The sequence below is a fragment of the Capra hircus genome, chromosome 29 (genome assembly GCF_001704415.2).
Source record: "Capra hircus breed San Clemente chromosome 29, ASM170441v1, whole genome shotgun sequence".
In the NCBI taxonomy this organism is placed as follows: Eukaryota; Metazoa; Chordata; class Mammalia; order Artiodactyla; family Bovidae; genus Capra; species Capra hircus.
Genome location: NC_030836.1, coordinates 37,787,055 through 37,804,433, shown reverse-complemented (window position 1 = coordinate 37,804,433; position 17,379 = coordinate 37,787,055). Strand labels below are relative to the sequence as shown.

The 17,379-nt window shown below is 43.5% G+C and overlaps 1 pseudogene; it reads left to right on the top strand.

Annotated features, from left to right (window-relative positions):
* The window catches only part of LOC102181378, a 73,941-nt pseudogene that overhangs the window by 29,890 nt on the left and 26,672 nt on the right, over positions 1–17,379 (top strand).

The window sequence follows — 17,379 nt, the reverse complement described above, 5'->3', positions numbered from 1 at the left end:
AAGACAGAAAATCATTTCATTCTCTTTTTTACTTTTTATTCATTTTTCCTGAAGTATTTTAGGGACTAGATGAACAATTCACAAAATGTACATAAATGAGTATTTGGGGTTAAACAATGGAATGTTTAAAAAATGCACTTTGTTCCCAATAAAATTAACATCTAATATCCAGTCCATGTACAAATTTCCCTGATTCTCAAAAAGCAGTTTTCACAGTTTATTGAAAGAATGTAGCCGTATGTTGCACTTGGTTGTTCTCCTTTAGGATGAAACAACTGTTCCTCTCCCAATTGGAATGACATTCATTTGTTCAGAAACTGGGCGGTTGCAGGGTGGATTATCTTACAGAGTGTCCCACTATTGGGTTTAGAGCACGAGTCCACAATACCAGCACAGTGGGTCAGGACCAGTACCAGTCCTTGGTATATTAGGAACCGGACCTCCACAGGAGGTGAGCTGCAGGCCAGTGAGTGAGACTTCATCTGTATTATAGCCACTCCCCATCACTCTCTCATCACTTCCTAATCGACAGTCTAGCTTGTTTTCCTGGAACTGTTTGTAGATACATAACCTATGCTTAATAGAAAAAAAATAGCATAAATATTGATGATTATTTTCCTTTATCAGTGCTCAGAATGGTGAGTTGGTGCCCTAGCAATCTATCACAGAGTAATAAGATGTTTCCTATTAACATTTGGACACATTTGGCCTGCTTAAAATTCAATATTAAAAAATTAAGATCATGGGATCCAGGCTCATGGTAAATAGAAGGAGAAAAGGTGGAAGCAGTGACAGATTTCTTCATCTTACCTTCCAAAACCACTGTGGATGGTGCCTGCAGCCATGAAATCAGAGGACATTTTCTTCTTGGCAGGAAAGCTATGAGAAACATAAACTGTGTGTTGAGAAGCAGAAACATCACTCTGCCCAACAAACTGGTAGATGTTTGGCCTTTTCATTTGGATCCTTAAACTTTCTGTCCAGTCCCCACTGGGCTTTGAAGTGCCTTAGCTTTCTGGTCCTTCACGATTCCCAAGATTATTTTGTGCATTTCTTTACACAGTCCTGAAATCAGCCATCTCTTTAAGAATCCATGCATCGTTGGATGGGAAATGTATTTAGAAGATACATGAGAGGCCTCTGAATAGTCATTGTTATCAAGTTGTCATTGCTTGTAGGCTTTCATTGGTCAGAGGAGAAAGTACACATTTTCCTTAAAAAATAAAGTAAAAAGGAATATAATCAGTTGGTACAAACTTATGCTTTCAGTTCAAGATTTAAGACAGCAGGGTTTGAATTAAACTTCTTTCTGTTACCTGTGAACCTCTTTTTCTAGCCACTGAAAGGCTTATTTCAGAACGTTAGTTTTAATTATTGTCTTGCTTTTACCTGTTAACATGCATATGATTCTGTCACAATAAAAGAAGTTATGAGGAACAATTAGTTGTTGAATAAAGTTTCAGATTTCTTTCCTGTTTTTCTTTTGATTTTCTTTGGTTTTGTTTTGGACAGGCCATATTTTTGTTTTTCCTTAAAAGATATTCCGCTCTTAATATAGTCATAATTCTGAATTTTAAAGCTACTTAAGTAATGTGTTGTTATGGGCAGCTAGTCAACTTGCTGCAATTAGATTGATCAGTCTCTTTGTTCTCATTTGTTCAGTTCAGTTCAGTCCTTTCAGTGGTGTCCGTCTCTTTGCAACACCATGGACTGCAACATTCCAGGCTTCCGTATCCATCACCAACTCTCGGAGCTTACTCAAGCTCATGTCCATCGACTTGGTGATGCCATCCAACCATCTCATTCTGTCTTCCATTTCTCTTCCTGCCTTCAAGCTTTCCTAACATCAGGGTATTTTCCAATGAGTCAGGTGTTCCTATCAGGTGGGCAAATAATTGGAGCTTCAGCTTCAGCATCAGTCTTTCCAGTGAATATTTAGGACTGATTGTGTTTTAGGATGGTCTGCTTTGATCTCCTTGCAGTCCAAGGGACTCTCAAGAGTTTTCTCCAAAACCATAGTTCGAAGGGCACATATGTGTGTCATTTTTCAGTGATGTCACTTTCCCCCTGTTGGGATTTAACCACCAGAACTGAATTTAAACAACATGCAAAAATGAGGATTAAGTCACAGTGCCCCATCTAAACACACCTGGCAAAAGGAGAGGCTCCTGTTGTATTCAGAGGACAGGCATGGATAGATCTCATGCAGGAATAGGCCCTGGAGGCTTGGTTGAGTCATTAAACACGATTGTCATTACCTTGCCTGCCACAGTAGTTTTGTCTTCTTTGATTGGGAAGACATTTCAAAATTATTTTTTGTATGTTTGGTTTGGCAGACAAAATTTTTCATAACAAAAACCCTATGGGGAAATTATATCAGATATATATCCATTTATCTTCAGCAGTTAAATTTTGTTGATTTGCATGTCCCTGGTGATCTTTCTTTATAAATAGAAAGGAAACACACATGTTCAGTATGCATTCAGTCTCTTTGTAAATCAACCAACATGAATTAAATTTCTCTCTGTCCCCACTGCACTCCAAACTCTAGGCGAGAAATAAAAACCTGCAGAGACTGAAGGGTGTTTCCAGCACATCGCTGTGGAGATTTCATTCCCACTGTTTTTTTCTTGGAAAAAAATTAGTTACTAATGTTAAAATCAGTAGATTGTAGATAAATATCCAAATTTCTGATTCTCTTGAAAACATGGCCAACTAACCTGCTTTCCAGCATGGGAAAAGTGGAGGAAATGCTGCTCCCAGTGGCAAGGCCTGTGTGGCCCAGGGTTCAACATGGCCACCTAGTCCTAGTATCATATCTCCTGCCTCCTGGGACCATTACTTTGTGAGAACTAAACTGCTAGGGGTCTTAAGTTGAAGATTACTTTGTCTTCATCAACATTGACTTTGAAGCCTTTAACCCAGAATCCAGCACACAGTTCTTCCTTGTACGTTTTCTGGATGCTATAAAATATCTTGTGGATGCATCTGACATTTCTTCCAATATTGAAACCATGCAATTGAAGTACTGCTCTGCCCTAAACCTTTGATGCAGCCTGGCATCATAGTTGCCCATAATGTCTGCCATCAGACCCACTACCTAAAGCCAGTTGTATGTGCCTGGGCTGTCCCTGAAGTCTTTGCTTTGCCATTTGACAACTTATCCACCTAGCAATCTCCTCACCAATGAAGACAGCAATGCATATCTCATGAAGTGGCTAGGAAGATGGCATGAAACCAAGAATGTTGAGCATGGCCCTTAATATCCATTTTTATGATGTTCTTAGCAGTATTTTCTCCATCTAGGCAAGGTTCTTCATTTTCTGAGATGTCCATGCAGATCAGTATGTTTTTCCAGCCAACCTTCAAGGAAGAGATTACAGTTCAATTCTCTGTATTATGTAAACCTTCAAAATCCACTCACCAAGGACACTGATGAAGATAAAGATTTTATCAAGAACTTTGTGTCTTTTTCAGACCTATTATTGGCCTAAAGGGCCAAACTAAGGCATGTCAGAGCATATATATCACTAGGGGCTCCCAGTCACCACTACATGCTAAGAACCTGAACTTCCCTGAGTTCTTGGAGCCAGGAAAGCAGCATGAAGTGGCTTGTGCTCCTTGACCTGGTGGCCTTCTCAGATTGCAGAGTCATGTAAGTATGGAGACTATAAGCCACATCATCTTCCTTTCTGTGATTTTTCTTTTCAACTAATTATTCTTCTACTCATCAGGTTTAGAGGAAAGGAATATTTCCCTGACAATCTTAAAGTTCAACCCCTAAATATTGATAAGCACCTTGCTATAGGAATTGTGGGACCCAAAATTCTTGGTGTAGATTTGCATAGTTACACAACTCTGGGGTCCAGTCATGTCATGACCTATTGAAATTGGAACTCCTTGCAATTGTTGAGTGCACAGTCAATGCAGATGTAGGTGTGGCCCTGGGGAATAGCACTTTTCTAGGTTTTATTTAGCATGTTCTTTGTTCCCTCTCTACTTCAGTGTGTATATCTCTATGTCTGCATGTCTATATCACTATCATTTATCTCTCCATCCCTTTAGAAGTTTCTGTGAGTGTATTCCTCTCTGTGGTGTTTTCTTTTAAATTTTCTTTTAATTTTCTACATTTCCTGAACGTGTTCCCAATCTCCTGTATTCTTCTTTTAACTCTTCTTCTCTTTCAACTTGGAGAAAGATGCAGAGAGCTATTTATACACTGTTTTATATCTGACAAGCAGTATGATCACAGCCAATTCACAAGCCTCTTGCATTTCAAATTCCTTCCTTGCAAAAGAGGATAGGAATCCCCCTTCTACCTCCTTCCCTGAGCTTCTATGGGAAGGGTACAGTGGGGTAGCAACAGCAATGCTAGTGGTTGTCATTGTTGAGACTTCCTATTTATCAGGAACTTTATATCCATCACTTCCCTTATCCCCAAGATATCATATTTGAAGGGTTTGACTCATTACATTCCACCATTATACTGAAGGGGAGACTGAGACCACACATGGTCATATGGCTTATCCAACATTACAGAACAGAATCTTTATTCAAACCTATATTCAAGTCATTTCCAGGAATATGCATAAAATTCTTATAATAAGATGACTTATAAAAATGAGTGGAAAGCACACAGTACCATTACTAAGACAATTATACCTTAACACTGACAGTTAATTGTAGCATCTTTTTTGTTTTCTTTCTCAAAAGTTCTGTGAAAGAATATCTCTAAGGTATTCACCCCCTGAGGAACATCATGGATGTGAGTGTTTTAGGAGGATGGTGCTCCACAGTGCCACCTGACGCTCTAACCTAGCACTGGGGCTCATCTGGAGATGCCACATGGGATGTTGGGGTTGGGGCTCCTGCAGGAGGCAGAAACACTGGGCAAAAGGGGCCCCACAGAGGAGAAGGCACTCTCATCCTCAACTGTTGGTTTTGGTGACTGGGCCCAGAAATTACCAGGTGGCAGGTAAACATCCATTTCTGTGTCAAAGATGTGTCATTAGTTTGAGGGAGATTGTTCCTTCTGAGCACTAGGCAATGATGACCCACTACAGTATTCTTGCCTGGAAAAACCCCAAAACGGAAAGGCCTGTTAGGCTGCAGTCCATGGGGTTGCTAAGAGTCGGACACGACTGAGTGACTTCACTTTCATTTTTCACTTTCCTGAATTGGAGAAGGAAATGGAAACCCACTCAGGTGTTCTTTCCTGGAGAATTCCAGGGACGGTGGAGCATGGTGGGTTGCTGTTTATGGGGGTGCACAGAATCAGACACGACTGAAGCGACTTAGTAGCGGCAGCAGCAGCAGCAGCTCCTTCTGAACTAAGGGAGTCAACTAGTTACAGATGAAGAATGAACCATCTCTGATCAGAAGTTAGAACAAACTGCAAACCAACTGTGAATAGCCAGGCAGAAGAATTCAGTTTCCACAGATGCAAGAACCACAGCAGTACGAAGTTACTGAACGCATATTCCGTGTAAGGCCATAAGAATCTAACACAATGCTTACTGTTTTTAGATTAGAAAAAGGGCTTATTTGTCTTCAAGAATGCCCATGTCAGCCTGAGAGATTGGAAAACAGTAAATACATGGCAAATGAAAGGGTCACTTGTGTGGTGTTGCTCGAATGTGGTCTGAGTTTAGAGTTAGTGCCTGGGGTTGATAAGAAGGACCTCCTGGAGAAGGGGGTGCTAAGGCTGTGTTTGAAAAGACTACAGAATTTTTCAAATGAAGGCACCAGGACTTCCCTGGGTGTCCAACGTTCCTGGAAGTCCAGTGGTTATGCCTCTGTGCTTCCAATGCCAGAGGTATCATTTCAATGCCTGGTCATAGAATCAATATCCTGCATACAATGTAGCACAGGAAAAATAAAATAAAATGCAAGCACCTCTGTGATCAAAGGCTGTGAGCTTCACAGTGGTTGCAAAGTGATCTCAAGAGATATATGACACCCAGAGGAAGACATCAGTGTGGGAACAGAAGATAGCCAGGTCTGCACTAACCCACTCCCTCTTTCTCCATGTAGATGCTCTACATTAGTTCCAGGTTCTCTTTGACACAGGCTCATCTGACTTGTGCGTGCCCTCCCTCTTTCGCCCCCATCTAGCCTGTTGTGAGTACAGACACCCCGTACTCGGACCATCCTTCACTTGCCCCGCTGCCCTGTTTCCACCCTTGACACCTGATGACACTCATCTTTGGGTCTGCAGCTACACAAGTTGGGTTCAGACATCACAAGTCTTCCACTTTCTGGCCTACCCAAAAGACCTTCAGGATTACCTATGGATCTGGGAGCATGAATTGATTTCTTGCTTATGACAACATTTGGGTAACGTGTAAAGAGAAGCAGAATCAGGATTGGCTATGCAGTGACCCCTGCTTGCAAAACAGATTCAGGACCATCTGGCAGGACCCTTCCTATCCTAACTCCCATAGACGTTGACCGTCTTACCCACAGGATCCTGTCCCTGGGGAGGCAGTGCCTGTGGTGACACACGAGCAAACGGATTAGCTAACCCAGAGGGTGGCTTGAGGTGTGGACTTGCAGGTCCTCTGCCCATGAGCAGTTCAAGATTCAGTTTGCTGGGAGCAAGAAGACAGGAAAAAAACACCCACTTTTATATTCACAGACTGTTCCAGCCATTTTCAGGTGATAACTTGTTTAATTCTGCAACAACCCCACAAAGCAGTTACTCTGATTAGCTCATGAGACATATGAGGAAACTGAGGTCCAGACAGCAAGGGCCTTGCTGGGAGCACACATGTGATAAAAGGTGGAGTTAGGCTGGCTTTTCAGGACTGAAGTTGCTGTGGGGTGTTTGGGAACAGGATAAAACTGATCTGGGGACCCTGGGGCCAGTCAAGGCCTTCAGGTATCCAGAGTGGGAAACTGGAGGCCTGAGAAGTCAAGGGGCCTGATAAATGAGTTCTTACTCTAGAGGACCCTTAGAGTCTAATAAACCTATGGCTTGCCTCCCCCCAAATACTTGAATAGATCACCTCTCTTTCTCTCTCATACACACTCACAGAAATAAACACATATCCCCAAAAGTGAATCTCCCAGGCAGCAATTTCATAGAACCCTGCAAGCAAGATTGTGTTTTTGCCTTGTCTTCTTGGACAGATGCAGAATCCACAGTACATTACAGAGAACACAGTCCATTCCAGTCATTAAGTCACAGTGATGCCAAAGAGAAGGCTATCTTGCTCTCAATTGTTTTGTCAATAAGGTGGAACCAATGGGGCCTGGCCTGACTCTTGGTTGCCCCACCTGGACAGAAGCCACGAGGCCAATCTGAATCACTCAGGTGGTGTTTTTCAGAGGGGCAAATATTTTAAAATTCACAGCCTCTCTCAAATGGAACCCAAATTCCCCTTCCACCTTGCTCTAACCATCTGTGGGCAACCAAAGACAGGGCCCAGCCTCAATTCTTCTCTGAGGATCTAATGGCAATGCACCCCAGCCCAGTCCTAGCCCCACGTCACGTATCTGTAAGTGGGATCACTCTTCTCTCCCACAGATTGGGGACCTTGTAAGTACTGACCAGCAATTCGGTCTAAGCGTGGCGGAATACGAGTTTGACGGCAGAAGATATGATGGCGTCTTGGGCTTGAACCATCTGAACATATCCTCTCTGGAACCATGCCCATATTTTACAAGCTGAAGAATGAAGGTGCCATTTCTGAGCCTGTTTTTGACTTCTACTTGAGCAAGTATGTCTGAGATGGACAATTCCTTTCTCTAAATTAACTGTAAGATATTTTCAGTTGCACAAAAGTTATAGAACACTTGATAAAGAAGTATCCTATGAGTAATATAACCAAGGATAACTATGGCCCCAGGGCCCTACCTGGCTTCACCACTGGCTTTATAAATAAAATTTTATTGGAACACAACCCTATTCCTGGGCTCAAGACCAGTAACTTGGTGTAGCTGGGTGAGTTATGAGAGAGGCTAATGGAAGGCAACAGGAAATAATTTGGTGGAAAAAGCAATATGACTTGCCTATCAGTTTGATAAGGAAGGAAGGAGAAGGATGGTGGATATCTTTCCTTCCTCATTAGCGTTTAAACAGAGCCCAGGACCAACTACCCCATTTGTGTAGCCAGTGAAAAATGAAACTGTGGGACACAAAACTGTGGGACCCCTCGTTCAAGAAATATTAGGCATTTGAAGGCAGAGAGAGCAGAGGTGGGGTCCCTTCTGAGTGTGGGGCCCTTTGGACAGTGGTCAAAGGCCAGTGGAGCCAACTCTGTGTGACCTGAACCCACACGGTTAGAAGTCCCAGGCCTTGATTTTCCTGAAAAATGTCAAGATGGACAATGGGAAAGCCAAATACTTCAGCACCATGTCCTCTGAGGTTGTCTGAGCACTCAGGTTGCTGGAGGTCCAAGGCATCTTTCAAAGACATAGTGGGTGGAGCTCAGACAAGTGATTCAGCTTCTAATCTCCTCTGTGCCACTCGTGAGACTAACAGACCTCAGTCTAGATCGCTATCTCTCCTAGACGCTATTTATGCATCTGTGTATGAGGACCTTATTAGGGCCTTGATGGGTAGACAAGCACAGCTCTCAGACAGTGCTGTTGTTACTGTCCTCCAAGGATTTCCCCCTCACTTCTCTCTACAGAGATGAGTGGGAAGGCAGTGTGGTGATGTTCGGTGGGGTGGACCACCGCTACTACAAGGGAGAGCTCAGCTGGGTACCATTGATCCAAGAGGGTGACTAGATTTTACATATGGACCAGTAAGCCTCTCCCTCTGAGGGTCAGCCCAAGCGATGGTCCCACTACTGTACGTGGACACAGGCAGACACACACAAATGCATTCTCAGATACACAGTCACACAGACATATACACCACCTTCAACAACAGAGACAGACAAACAGACACGTGGAAACACACAAGCAGACACACATAAACATACACATTAACACATAAAAACATGCATAGCTAGTCAGAGAAACACAAGCACACACAGAGGCACATGCAAATACACATACAAACAAAGACACAAGCACATAAATACACAAACAACCCATATGTTCATAATCCTCATGGGTTAAAAGGTCCCCATGGTCCTAAAGAGCACCAGAGAGGTATGTGTAGCTCTGAGAAGGCTACACCCGCTGCCCTTTGAGATGGGGAGCATGGTTAGAGAACTCTACAGTGTGTTGAAAAGAAGATCAGGGAGAGTATCTCCAGCCAGAACAGAGTTATGATAAGATGACCGACTGTCGAAGGCTACCTAGGACATAGGAAATTCTCAGTAAAGATAAATGCAAGTTAAAAAACAGGGACAGTCCTGAGAAAATGGGGAAAATTGGTCTTCTTAGGGTGCAGCTACCCAGCAGTGGAGAGACGTTGGCTGCAGTCTTAAGACGTGAAAGCAACTAAAAAAAAAAAGACACTCCAAGTTCTTGGGCACCCAGTGGGGCAGGGGCTATTACAGAGAATCAGGGAGGTGGGATCCAGGAGTGACCTGAGGACAGGAGGCATACTTGATAGGATTCTGTGGGATACCCTCAGATAAAAGCTGAGCTCTCCTTTGGAGTTTGTGTGGGCTACTCATGTATTTCCTGGCCAGGGTCTCAGGGTCTGAGCTGGTTGGAGGAGCAGTGCTGGGAGACACCCTATCCCAGAGGAGCCCCTCTCTCCCCCTACTATGAGAATCTGCTGCCCCTGCGAATCTCTATCTTCACTCTGTGTGCAACCTGTTATTTGTTCCCCACCAGATACAGCTCTCTGGAGGTTTCTTATTGTTTTCTAAGTCTTCATTCACTCATTGAACAGACAAGCTTTGGGCATCCACTCTGTGCCAGGCACTTGAGGGAGGCAAGGAGAATAAAACTCTCCCTCACATCTAAGAAGGTAGATGTACATGAAGTGACTTGCCCACATAATGAATTTTGACTTTGGTACATGCTAGACATGAAGAAGAGAAGGCACTGGCAACCCACTAAAAGGCGGAGCCTGGTGGGCTGCCATCTATGGGGTCACACAGAGTTGGACACGACTGAAGCGACTTAGCAGCAGCAGCAGCAACAGATATGAGGAAGTGTCTACAGAGACTATGAAGGAAGGAGACTGGTCAACACCGGGGGAACAATTTCCCTGAAACCATGACAATTAAGCATGAATCTAGAAGATGAGAGGAAATTTGCTAGTCAAAGGGAAGGGGACTCCTATAGGAAGGAAGACCAGACTGTGTCAAGGTGCAAAAGAGCCCGGTGTATTCAAGTACTGCATTCAAGAATGTCAAGGAAGGTGCCCTGTCGGGAACAAAGGAAAAGAGGGCAGGAGACAAATGGCTGTTTAGGAGACAGTCAGGAAGAGGGAAGCTCTGGGGAGACTCAACCTGACCTTGATCCCTGCTTTGTCACACTGTCTCTCAGCATCTCCAAGAAATGAAAGGTTATTGCTTGTTCTGGTGGCTGTGAAGCCCTTGTGGATACTGCGATATCCCTGATCCTTGGCCCAAGAACGCTGGTCAAAAACATCCAGAAACTCATCAGTGCCACACCACGGAGTTCCGTGGTGAAGGGTCATGCCTCAGGGTCACCTTCAGTCTCCACGCGCAAGAAAGGATCCCCAGGGCCAACCTCTCTCCTTCTCTCTCTAACAGCACTACGTTTCATGTTTCGCAGTCAATATCCTGTCCTCTATTATCCTCACCATCAATGGTATCAACTACCCAGGCCCAGCTCAAGCCTACATCCTCAAGGTGAGGGGAGAAGCCTGAGGGGTGGTTCTCAAATAGGAACTTGGAACAACACTTGGCCTGCTGCTGGGAGAAGGGCGCCCTCTGCAGGCCATCTTGCACTATTGCAGATGCTGCTGAGTCCAGTGGCTGGGCCAGAGCCTCCCACAACATGAACCAGGTGAGAGCAAAGGGCCGTCTGGGACACTGACCATCCTGAAATCAATGTGGAGACACCACGCCATGCTGGCATGGTGGGAATCACAAGCAGAGGGGAACACTCAGGTCCTCAGTTTTCAAAGAGCTTCAGTTCAATCTGAACCCTCAAATGGATGAACATGGAAAGTCAGCTCTAGCAGTCCCCGAATAAGTCATGTGACAAGGAGAATGGCTGGGGACAGTCCCAGTGTGCTGTCCCACCATAGGGATTAACAGCCTCTTTTCCCTACCTGCAGTTTTCCTGGTTTGGATGATAAACTACGTGGTCACCCTAGTTGTCTGATGCATCTTCCCATAGCTTTGGGTGCCCCCTTTGTGAGTCAGGCTACCCGACCCCTCTGTGAGGAGGATGGATGCTAATGTGAATAAACCGTTCACAGTGACTGCTCAGCCCCTGCACAGGGTGGAAGCCTTATGTCAGCTGCCTAGGGGCAGAGCTGGCTGATGGGCTCAAAGAAGGCTTTGAGGAAGAGAGGGAATTTCAGGAATTCTAAAACTGTAAACTCATGGAGCCATATGGAGGGTTTCTTGGTTCTAGGCAAAAGTGCACTGGATTCCAAGCAAATGGCATCCCAAGATGCTCTGCATTGGGCCACTGGGGACTTACTTAGGGTGATGAGGACTATAGACTGACCGGTGGGTATGGAGAACCAGAATGCGTTACCCACCCAAGCCTGAAGGGGCCCAGGAAGGTGAGTACCAGCTGAAGGAGGATTCCCAGAGTTCCTAAGTAAAGTCTTCAAGAACGTGTTGTGGGGACTGCTCTATATAAGGTGGATAACCAACAACAAGTTACTGTGTAGCACAGGGAACTCCACTTAATTATATGACAACTTGGATGGGAGGGGTAATTTGGGGACCAGAATACATGGATAAATATGGTTGAGTCCGTTTACAGTCCATCTGAAACTCATAATATTGTTAATCAGCTATACTCTAATACAAAATAAAAATTTTTAATGAAGTATGGATTTTGCGGATGCAGGTGGAGAACCAGCATTCTCTGAAGAGAAAACAAGGAGCAGGAGTCAGAAGGAAAGAAACAGGGAGAGAGGAGAACTATGGACACACTTTTTCTTTTCTAAAATATTTTTTGAAGTGTGGCTAATCTTCAGTGTTGCGTTAAGTTCTGATGCACAACAATGTGACTCAGTTATACACATGAAGAAATATATATTCTTTTCTTATCCTTTTTCATACGGTTTATGACTGGATAGTTAATATATTTCCTTATAGTCTACATTAGGACTTTGTTGTTATCATTCTTCTCTATCCCCAACTCCAGTCCTTCGCTCCCCTATACCCTTCCTCATGGCAACCTCATGTCTTGGCTCTTTTTGGTTGTGGATGAACTCTCATATCCCCTAGAAACTTCCTTGATACTTACCAAAAGAGGGAAATAAAATCAAGAATTGTGCTAGGTCTAGAGATTTGTGGGAGTATCTTATAGGGGCTGAGCCCGACTGGTGTGTGTCTCTGACTCCCCCACGATTCTATAGGCCACTGCTATACCACCTTTAAAGAGAACACAGTGAGGACATCTAGAGAGACCTGGATCCTGGGTGACATCTTCCTGAGACTGTGTTTCTCAGTCTTTGATGGAGGAAATGACAAGATTGGCCTGGCATAGGCAGTATAAATGCTTGGTGTGGTTCAGGAATCAGTAAGGGCACTCAGAGCAAACATTAAATCACACGTAGGGTACTCCTGCTCAGGATGCTTATGAACTGTATTTGCTGGTCTGCACACCCTATTTTCAGTAAAGAATAAAGATTTTCACTCCTAATGGTGCTGAAACAAACAGGTGCCTCCGTTTGTGTCTGGGAGGGGTACAATGATTGGGAAGGATCTAGAACAAAGTCTGAATCACAGTTGAGAGGAGCCCACCTCCAACTGGCTTCCAGGAAAGGGGAGACTCTCTGAAATGATTCTGCAAATCCAGGACACAAGACTCAAGAGCAAATATAAAGATCTCAGTGACCAGACCCAAGAAATTAGAAGTCATCAGTTCTCTATTTCATATCATCACTCTTTCATTCCCTTTTCTTTGATGGTCTGAGCCTGCAACTTTCTTTCCAAAGATTCTACAACTAGTTAGGGAGTCCAAACTACCTGCCCCAGGTTTTTATATCCTGAAGACATTTCCAATAATAAGAGAAAAGATTGAAGATATCAGAATTCAAGGGTGTTCTCTGAATGACCTACCTCAGATCACATGTGGAGTCCTAGATCAGCCATCCTGGCAGGGCCATGGGGTCCTATGACTGGCTTTACATGCTCTTGGGGTCTGACCCAGCAGCACACATGATTGTCAATTCCCTCCAGAACTACATGACTGAAGCTGGGAAGAGGAGGCTCAAAGAAAGTGGGAGATGGTCTAGGACATGAAAGAGTTTGTGATGACCCACCAACTCCACCACCTCCTCATTCAGAGGGCTTATAAGGGGTAATGAAATAGACTTTCTTCATCCCATCTCAGATGATCTTATCACTGGGCTTCACCTCCAGGGGAGTTTGAGTGAGGTACTTCATGGAGAGCTGGTTCCCTTTTGTCCCATACCCAGTCACCAGCTCTCTGCCACACATGCCTGCTCTCTTCTTTATAGTCCTATTTGGTAAGTGATAGCCCCAGTGGATCCCAGAGGCATCTCCCTCCGCCAGGGCCCAGAATGCCCCTTCCTTGGCCTCCAATGCTGCTGGGAGAATGCAACGGATGTATCAGGAATGCAGGGAACACAGAGCCTTCAGCCTTTCTGAGCTTCTCCATGGGTGGAGCTACAAACTATTTGCTTGGAGCTGCCAAGGTTAGGCACTTTTGCAGTGGAAGCATCTGTTCTTTCCACTTAGATGCCCTCAGTAGTTGCCTCAGCTGAAACAGCAGCGGTCAGATGTTGATTTCCTCTCAGATTGACTGGTTTGATCTCCTTGTTGTATAAGGGACTCTCAACTATTTTCTCAAGCACCACAGTTCAAAAGCTCAATTCTTCAGCATTCACCCTTTCTAATTGTCCAGATTTCACATCTGTACCTGTTTACTGGAAAAACCATAGCTTTGACACTACAGACCTCTATAGCAAAGTGTGTCTCTGCTTTTTAATACTCTGTGCAGATTTTTCATAGCCTTTCTTCCTTCAAGGAGCAAGTGTGTTTTAATTTTGTGGCTGCAGTCAAGGTCCATACTGATTTTTGAGCCCAAGAAAATAAAATCTGCCACTGTTTCCGCTTTTCCATCATCTATATGCCATGAAGTGGTGGGACTGGATGCCATAAATGTTGAGTATCATTTTGTGAATAGTTTTTTGAATGTTGAACTTAAGCTGGTTTTTTCATCTCCTCACCTCATCATGAGGCTCTTTAGTTTTTCTTTGCTTTCCGCTACTAGAGCAGCGTCATCTTCATTATCTGTGGATGTTGATACTTCTCCCAGCAATCTTGATACCAGCTTGGGATTTATCCAAAACAGCATATTGGATGATGTATTTTATATATAGTTAAAATAACCAGAGAGACAGTGTATACCTTGTCAGGCTTCTGTCCCAATTTTAAATCCTTCAGTTGTTCCATGTCTGATTCTAACTGCTGCTTTTTGACCTGCATACAGAAATGTTAGGAGAAAGGTAATGTGATCTGGTACTCCCATTTCCTTAAGAATTGTCCACAGTTTGTTGTGGTCCACACAGTGAAAGGCTTTAGCATAGTCAGTGAAGCAGATGGAAATGTTATTGCTGGGATTCCCTTGCTTTCTCTATGATCCAATGAATGTTGGCAGTTTGACCTCTGGTTGCTCAAACCAGTTTGCATATCTAGGAGTTCTCAGTTCATGTACTGTTGAAACTTAGCTAGAAGGATATTGAGCATTGCCTTGCTAGCAAGTAAGATGAGCACAATGGCATGATAGTGAAAGACTGTTGTTGAATCACGACGCCGGGATTCTTGGCCCCCGGAGGAGAAGAATTCAATCCGGGGCCAGAGACGAGGCTTGATCACTGACAGCTTTTGTGTAATAAAGTTTTATTAAAGTATAAAGGAGATAGGGAAAGCTTCTGACATAGGCATCTGAAGGAGGCAGTTAGAGTACCCGCTTGTTAGTGTTACCAATGAGTTTATATACTCTCCAATGAATCCAAAGAATGTCTTGAGGTTGTAAAGACCTCACCAGACCTACTCCCATAATTTACATTTTCAGATAACAGAATTAGCCAGAAGGTTTAATCCACAGACTGTCCTCAGGCAGAATACATTATTGTTATATAATCCTAAGGAATGTAGAGGAGGAAAAAAAGTTTGTCCTTTCTTCCTCCTTGAGAATTCCAGACCCCTCTCTCCCTGGGGACCCCTAGACTTCTTATCAACCTGCTTAGGAAATGACTCTCTCATTCCCCCTTTTCTTTTAGGAGAATTATGTTGCCTAGGGAAAAGGGGTGTCATTCTCATTCCATCACTGCTTCCGAGCTGAGAAGGGGCATTGTCCCTAAATTGGCGAGGCAACATATTCTCCTAATCCTCATATTGAGGATATCTGATCCAGGGGCCCCAAATAGAAGTTGGAGGAAGGTGCAGCAGTAGCAGGAGTTTGAGCAACCATTTGTAACTTAAACGCTTTCATGCGGCTAGAAACAAATCCAGTTACACAGTTACAGATGTAAGGCAACATAGTCAAAATTAAAAGTTACATTATGTCCATAGTTAAAGTGTAAAATGTTGCACCAGTCCATTTTAGGGTTGGTAGATATCATCAGATGAAGACGAGGCATCGCGTGATTGTTGTCGAAGGTATTCACAGACTTGGAGAAAGTCCTTACCTTGAAGTGGAGATGTCCACCACAGGAAGCCTTGCACTGATGAAGAGAATCTTTATAACCTCCTTAGCCTGTTCACTACGACAGAGAAAAGCCTCAGTCCATTCAGTAAAAGTATCTACCCAAACTTGTGAGCAAAAATATCCATTAGCTTTTGGCATATGAGTAAAATAAATTTCCCAGTCCTCTCCAGGATACATCCAGATGGGGAAGAGATTTTGCTTCCAAAACCTGTTCAGCAGTCAACATGGCATAACCTGCTTTACGCTTTCCATCCCGAACAAAAGAACTGCCATGTCTAAATATTTCCAGATCAGGATTGTCTAATAGGTATCCATTAGATCTTCCTGAGCTGCATAAAGTTAGGAATTGAGAACAATCGTGATCAGGTGTTTCATTTTCCTTCTCAGAAAAAAAAAGTGGCAGGATTTAAATTTCCACAGACTTTAAGCTTAGTGACTGGTCCTTCTAACAACAATGACTGGTATTTAATAAGCCTAGTGTCTGTCATCCAAATATTAACCTTAGAATTTAAGATCCCACTCACATCATGAGAAGTCAGTACAGTAAGGTTTCATCCAATAATTATTTTTAAAGCTTCAGGTGCTAATAAAGCCGCTGTCCCAATTACTCTTAGGCAGTGGGGCCACCCACATGAAATTACATCTAATTCTCTGCTTAGATAAGCAATAGGTTGCTGCTGAGGCCCTCGAGGTTGTGTCAAAACTCCCAAGGCCATACCTTTACTTTCAGTGACAAACAAATTAAATTCTGACCCTGTGGGCAAGCTCAGAGCTGGAGCTTGCAGGAGAGCAGTCTGAAGAACCTTAAAAGCCTTTTGAATTTCTGGAGACCAAACCAGTTTGTTAGTTTGGGCCTGCTGAGTTTTAGCTATAAGTTTATATAAAGGCCGGACAAGTTCCCCACAACCCAGAATCCAGTAACCTGTGATTCTCAAAAATCCTCTCAATTGTCTTAAAGTCATAGTTAGGCGATGGTTTAGTATAAGTTTACTTCTCTCAAGGCTTATGGCCCTAGTCCCTTCTGATATGATTAGGCCCAGATATCTAACCGACCATTGACACAGCTGAGCCTTTTCTCTTGCTGCCTTGTAACCACAGCCAGCCAGAAAGTTTAAGAAATCTTCTGAGACTCACGAACAAGCTTCCTCTGTCTCAGCACAGAGCAAAATATCATCTACATATTGTAACACCACCGCTTCAGAGCTATTAAAGTTTTGTAGATCCCGTGACAAACTTTGTCCAAATAAGTCAGGACTGTCACAAAATCCCTGGGGCAAAACTGTCCAGGTTAATTGAGAAGCTGGCTGTGTAGGGTCTTCAAAGGCAAATAGAAATTTACTTTCCTCTGCCAAAGGCACTGAACAGAAGGTATTTTTTAAATCAATTACTGAGAAATATTTGGCTCATTCAGGAATTTCAGACAATAGAGTATAAGGATTAGGCACCAGGGAGTGTAAAGGAACTACAGCCTCATTTATTATATGTAAATCTTGAACTAGTCTCCATTTACCATTTGATTTCTTTATACCCAAAACAGGAGTGTTGCAAGGACTGTTACAGGGAATTAATAGTCCCTGTTCCTTTAAATTTTCAATGATGGGTTTTAACCCTTCCTTAACCTCAGGTTTCAGA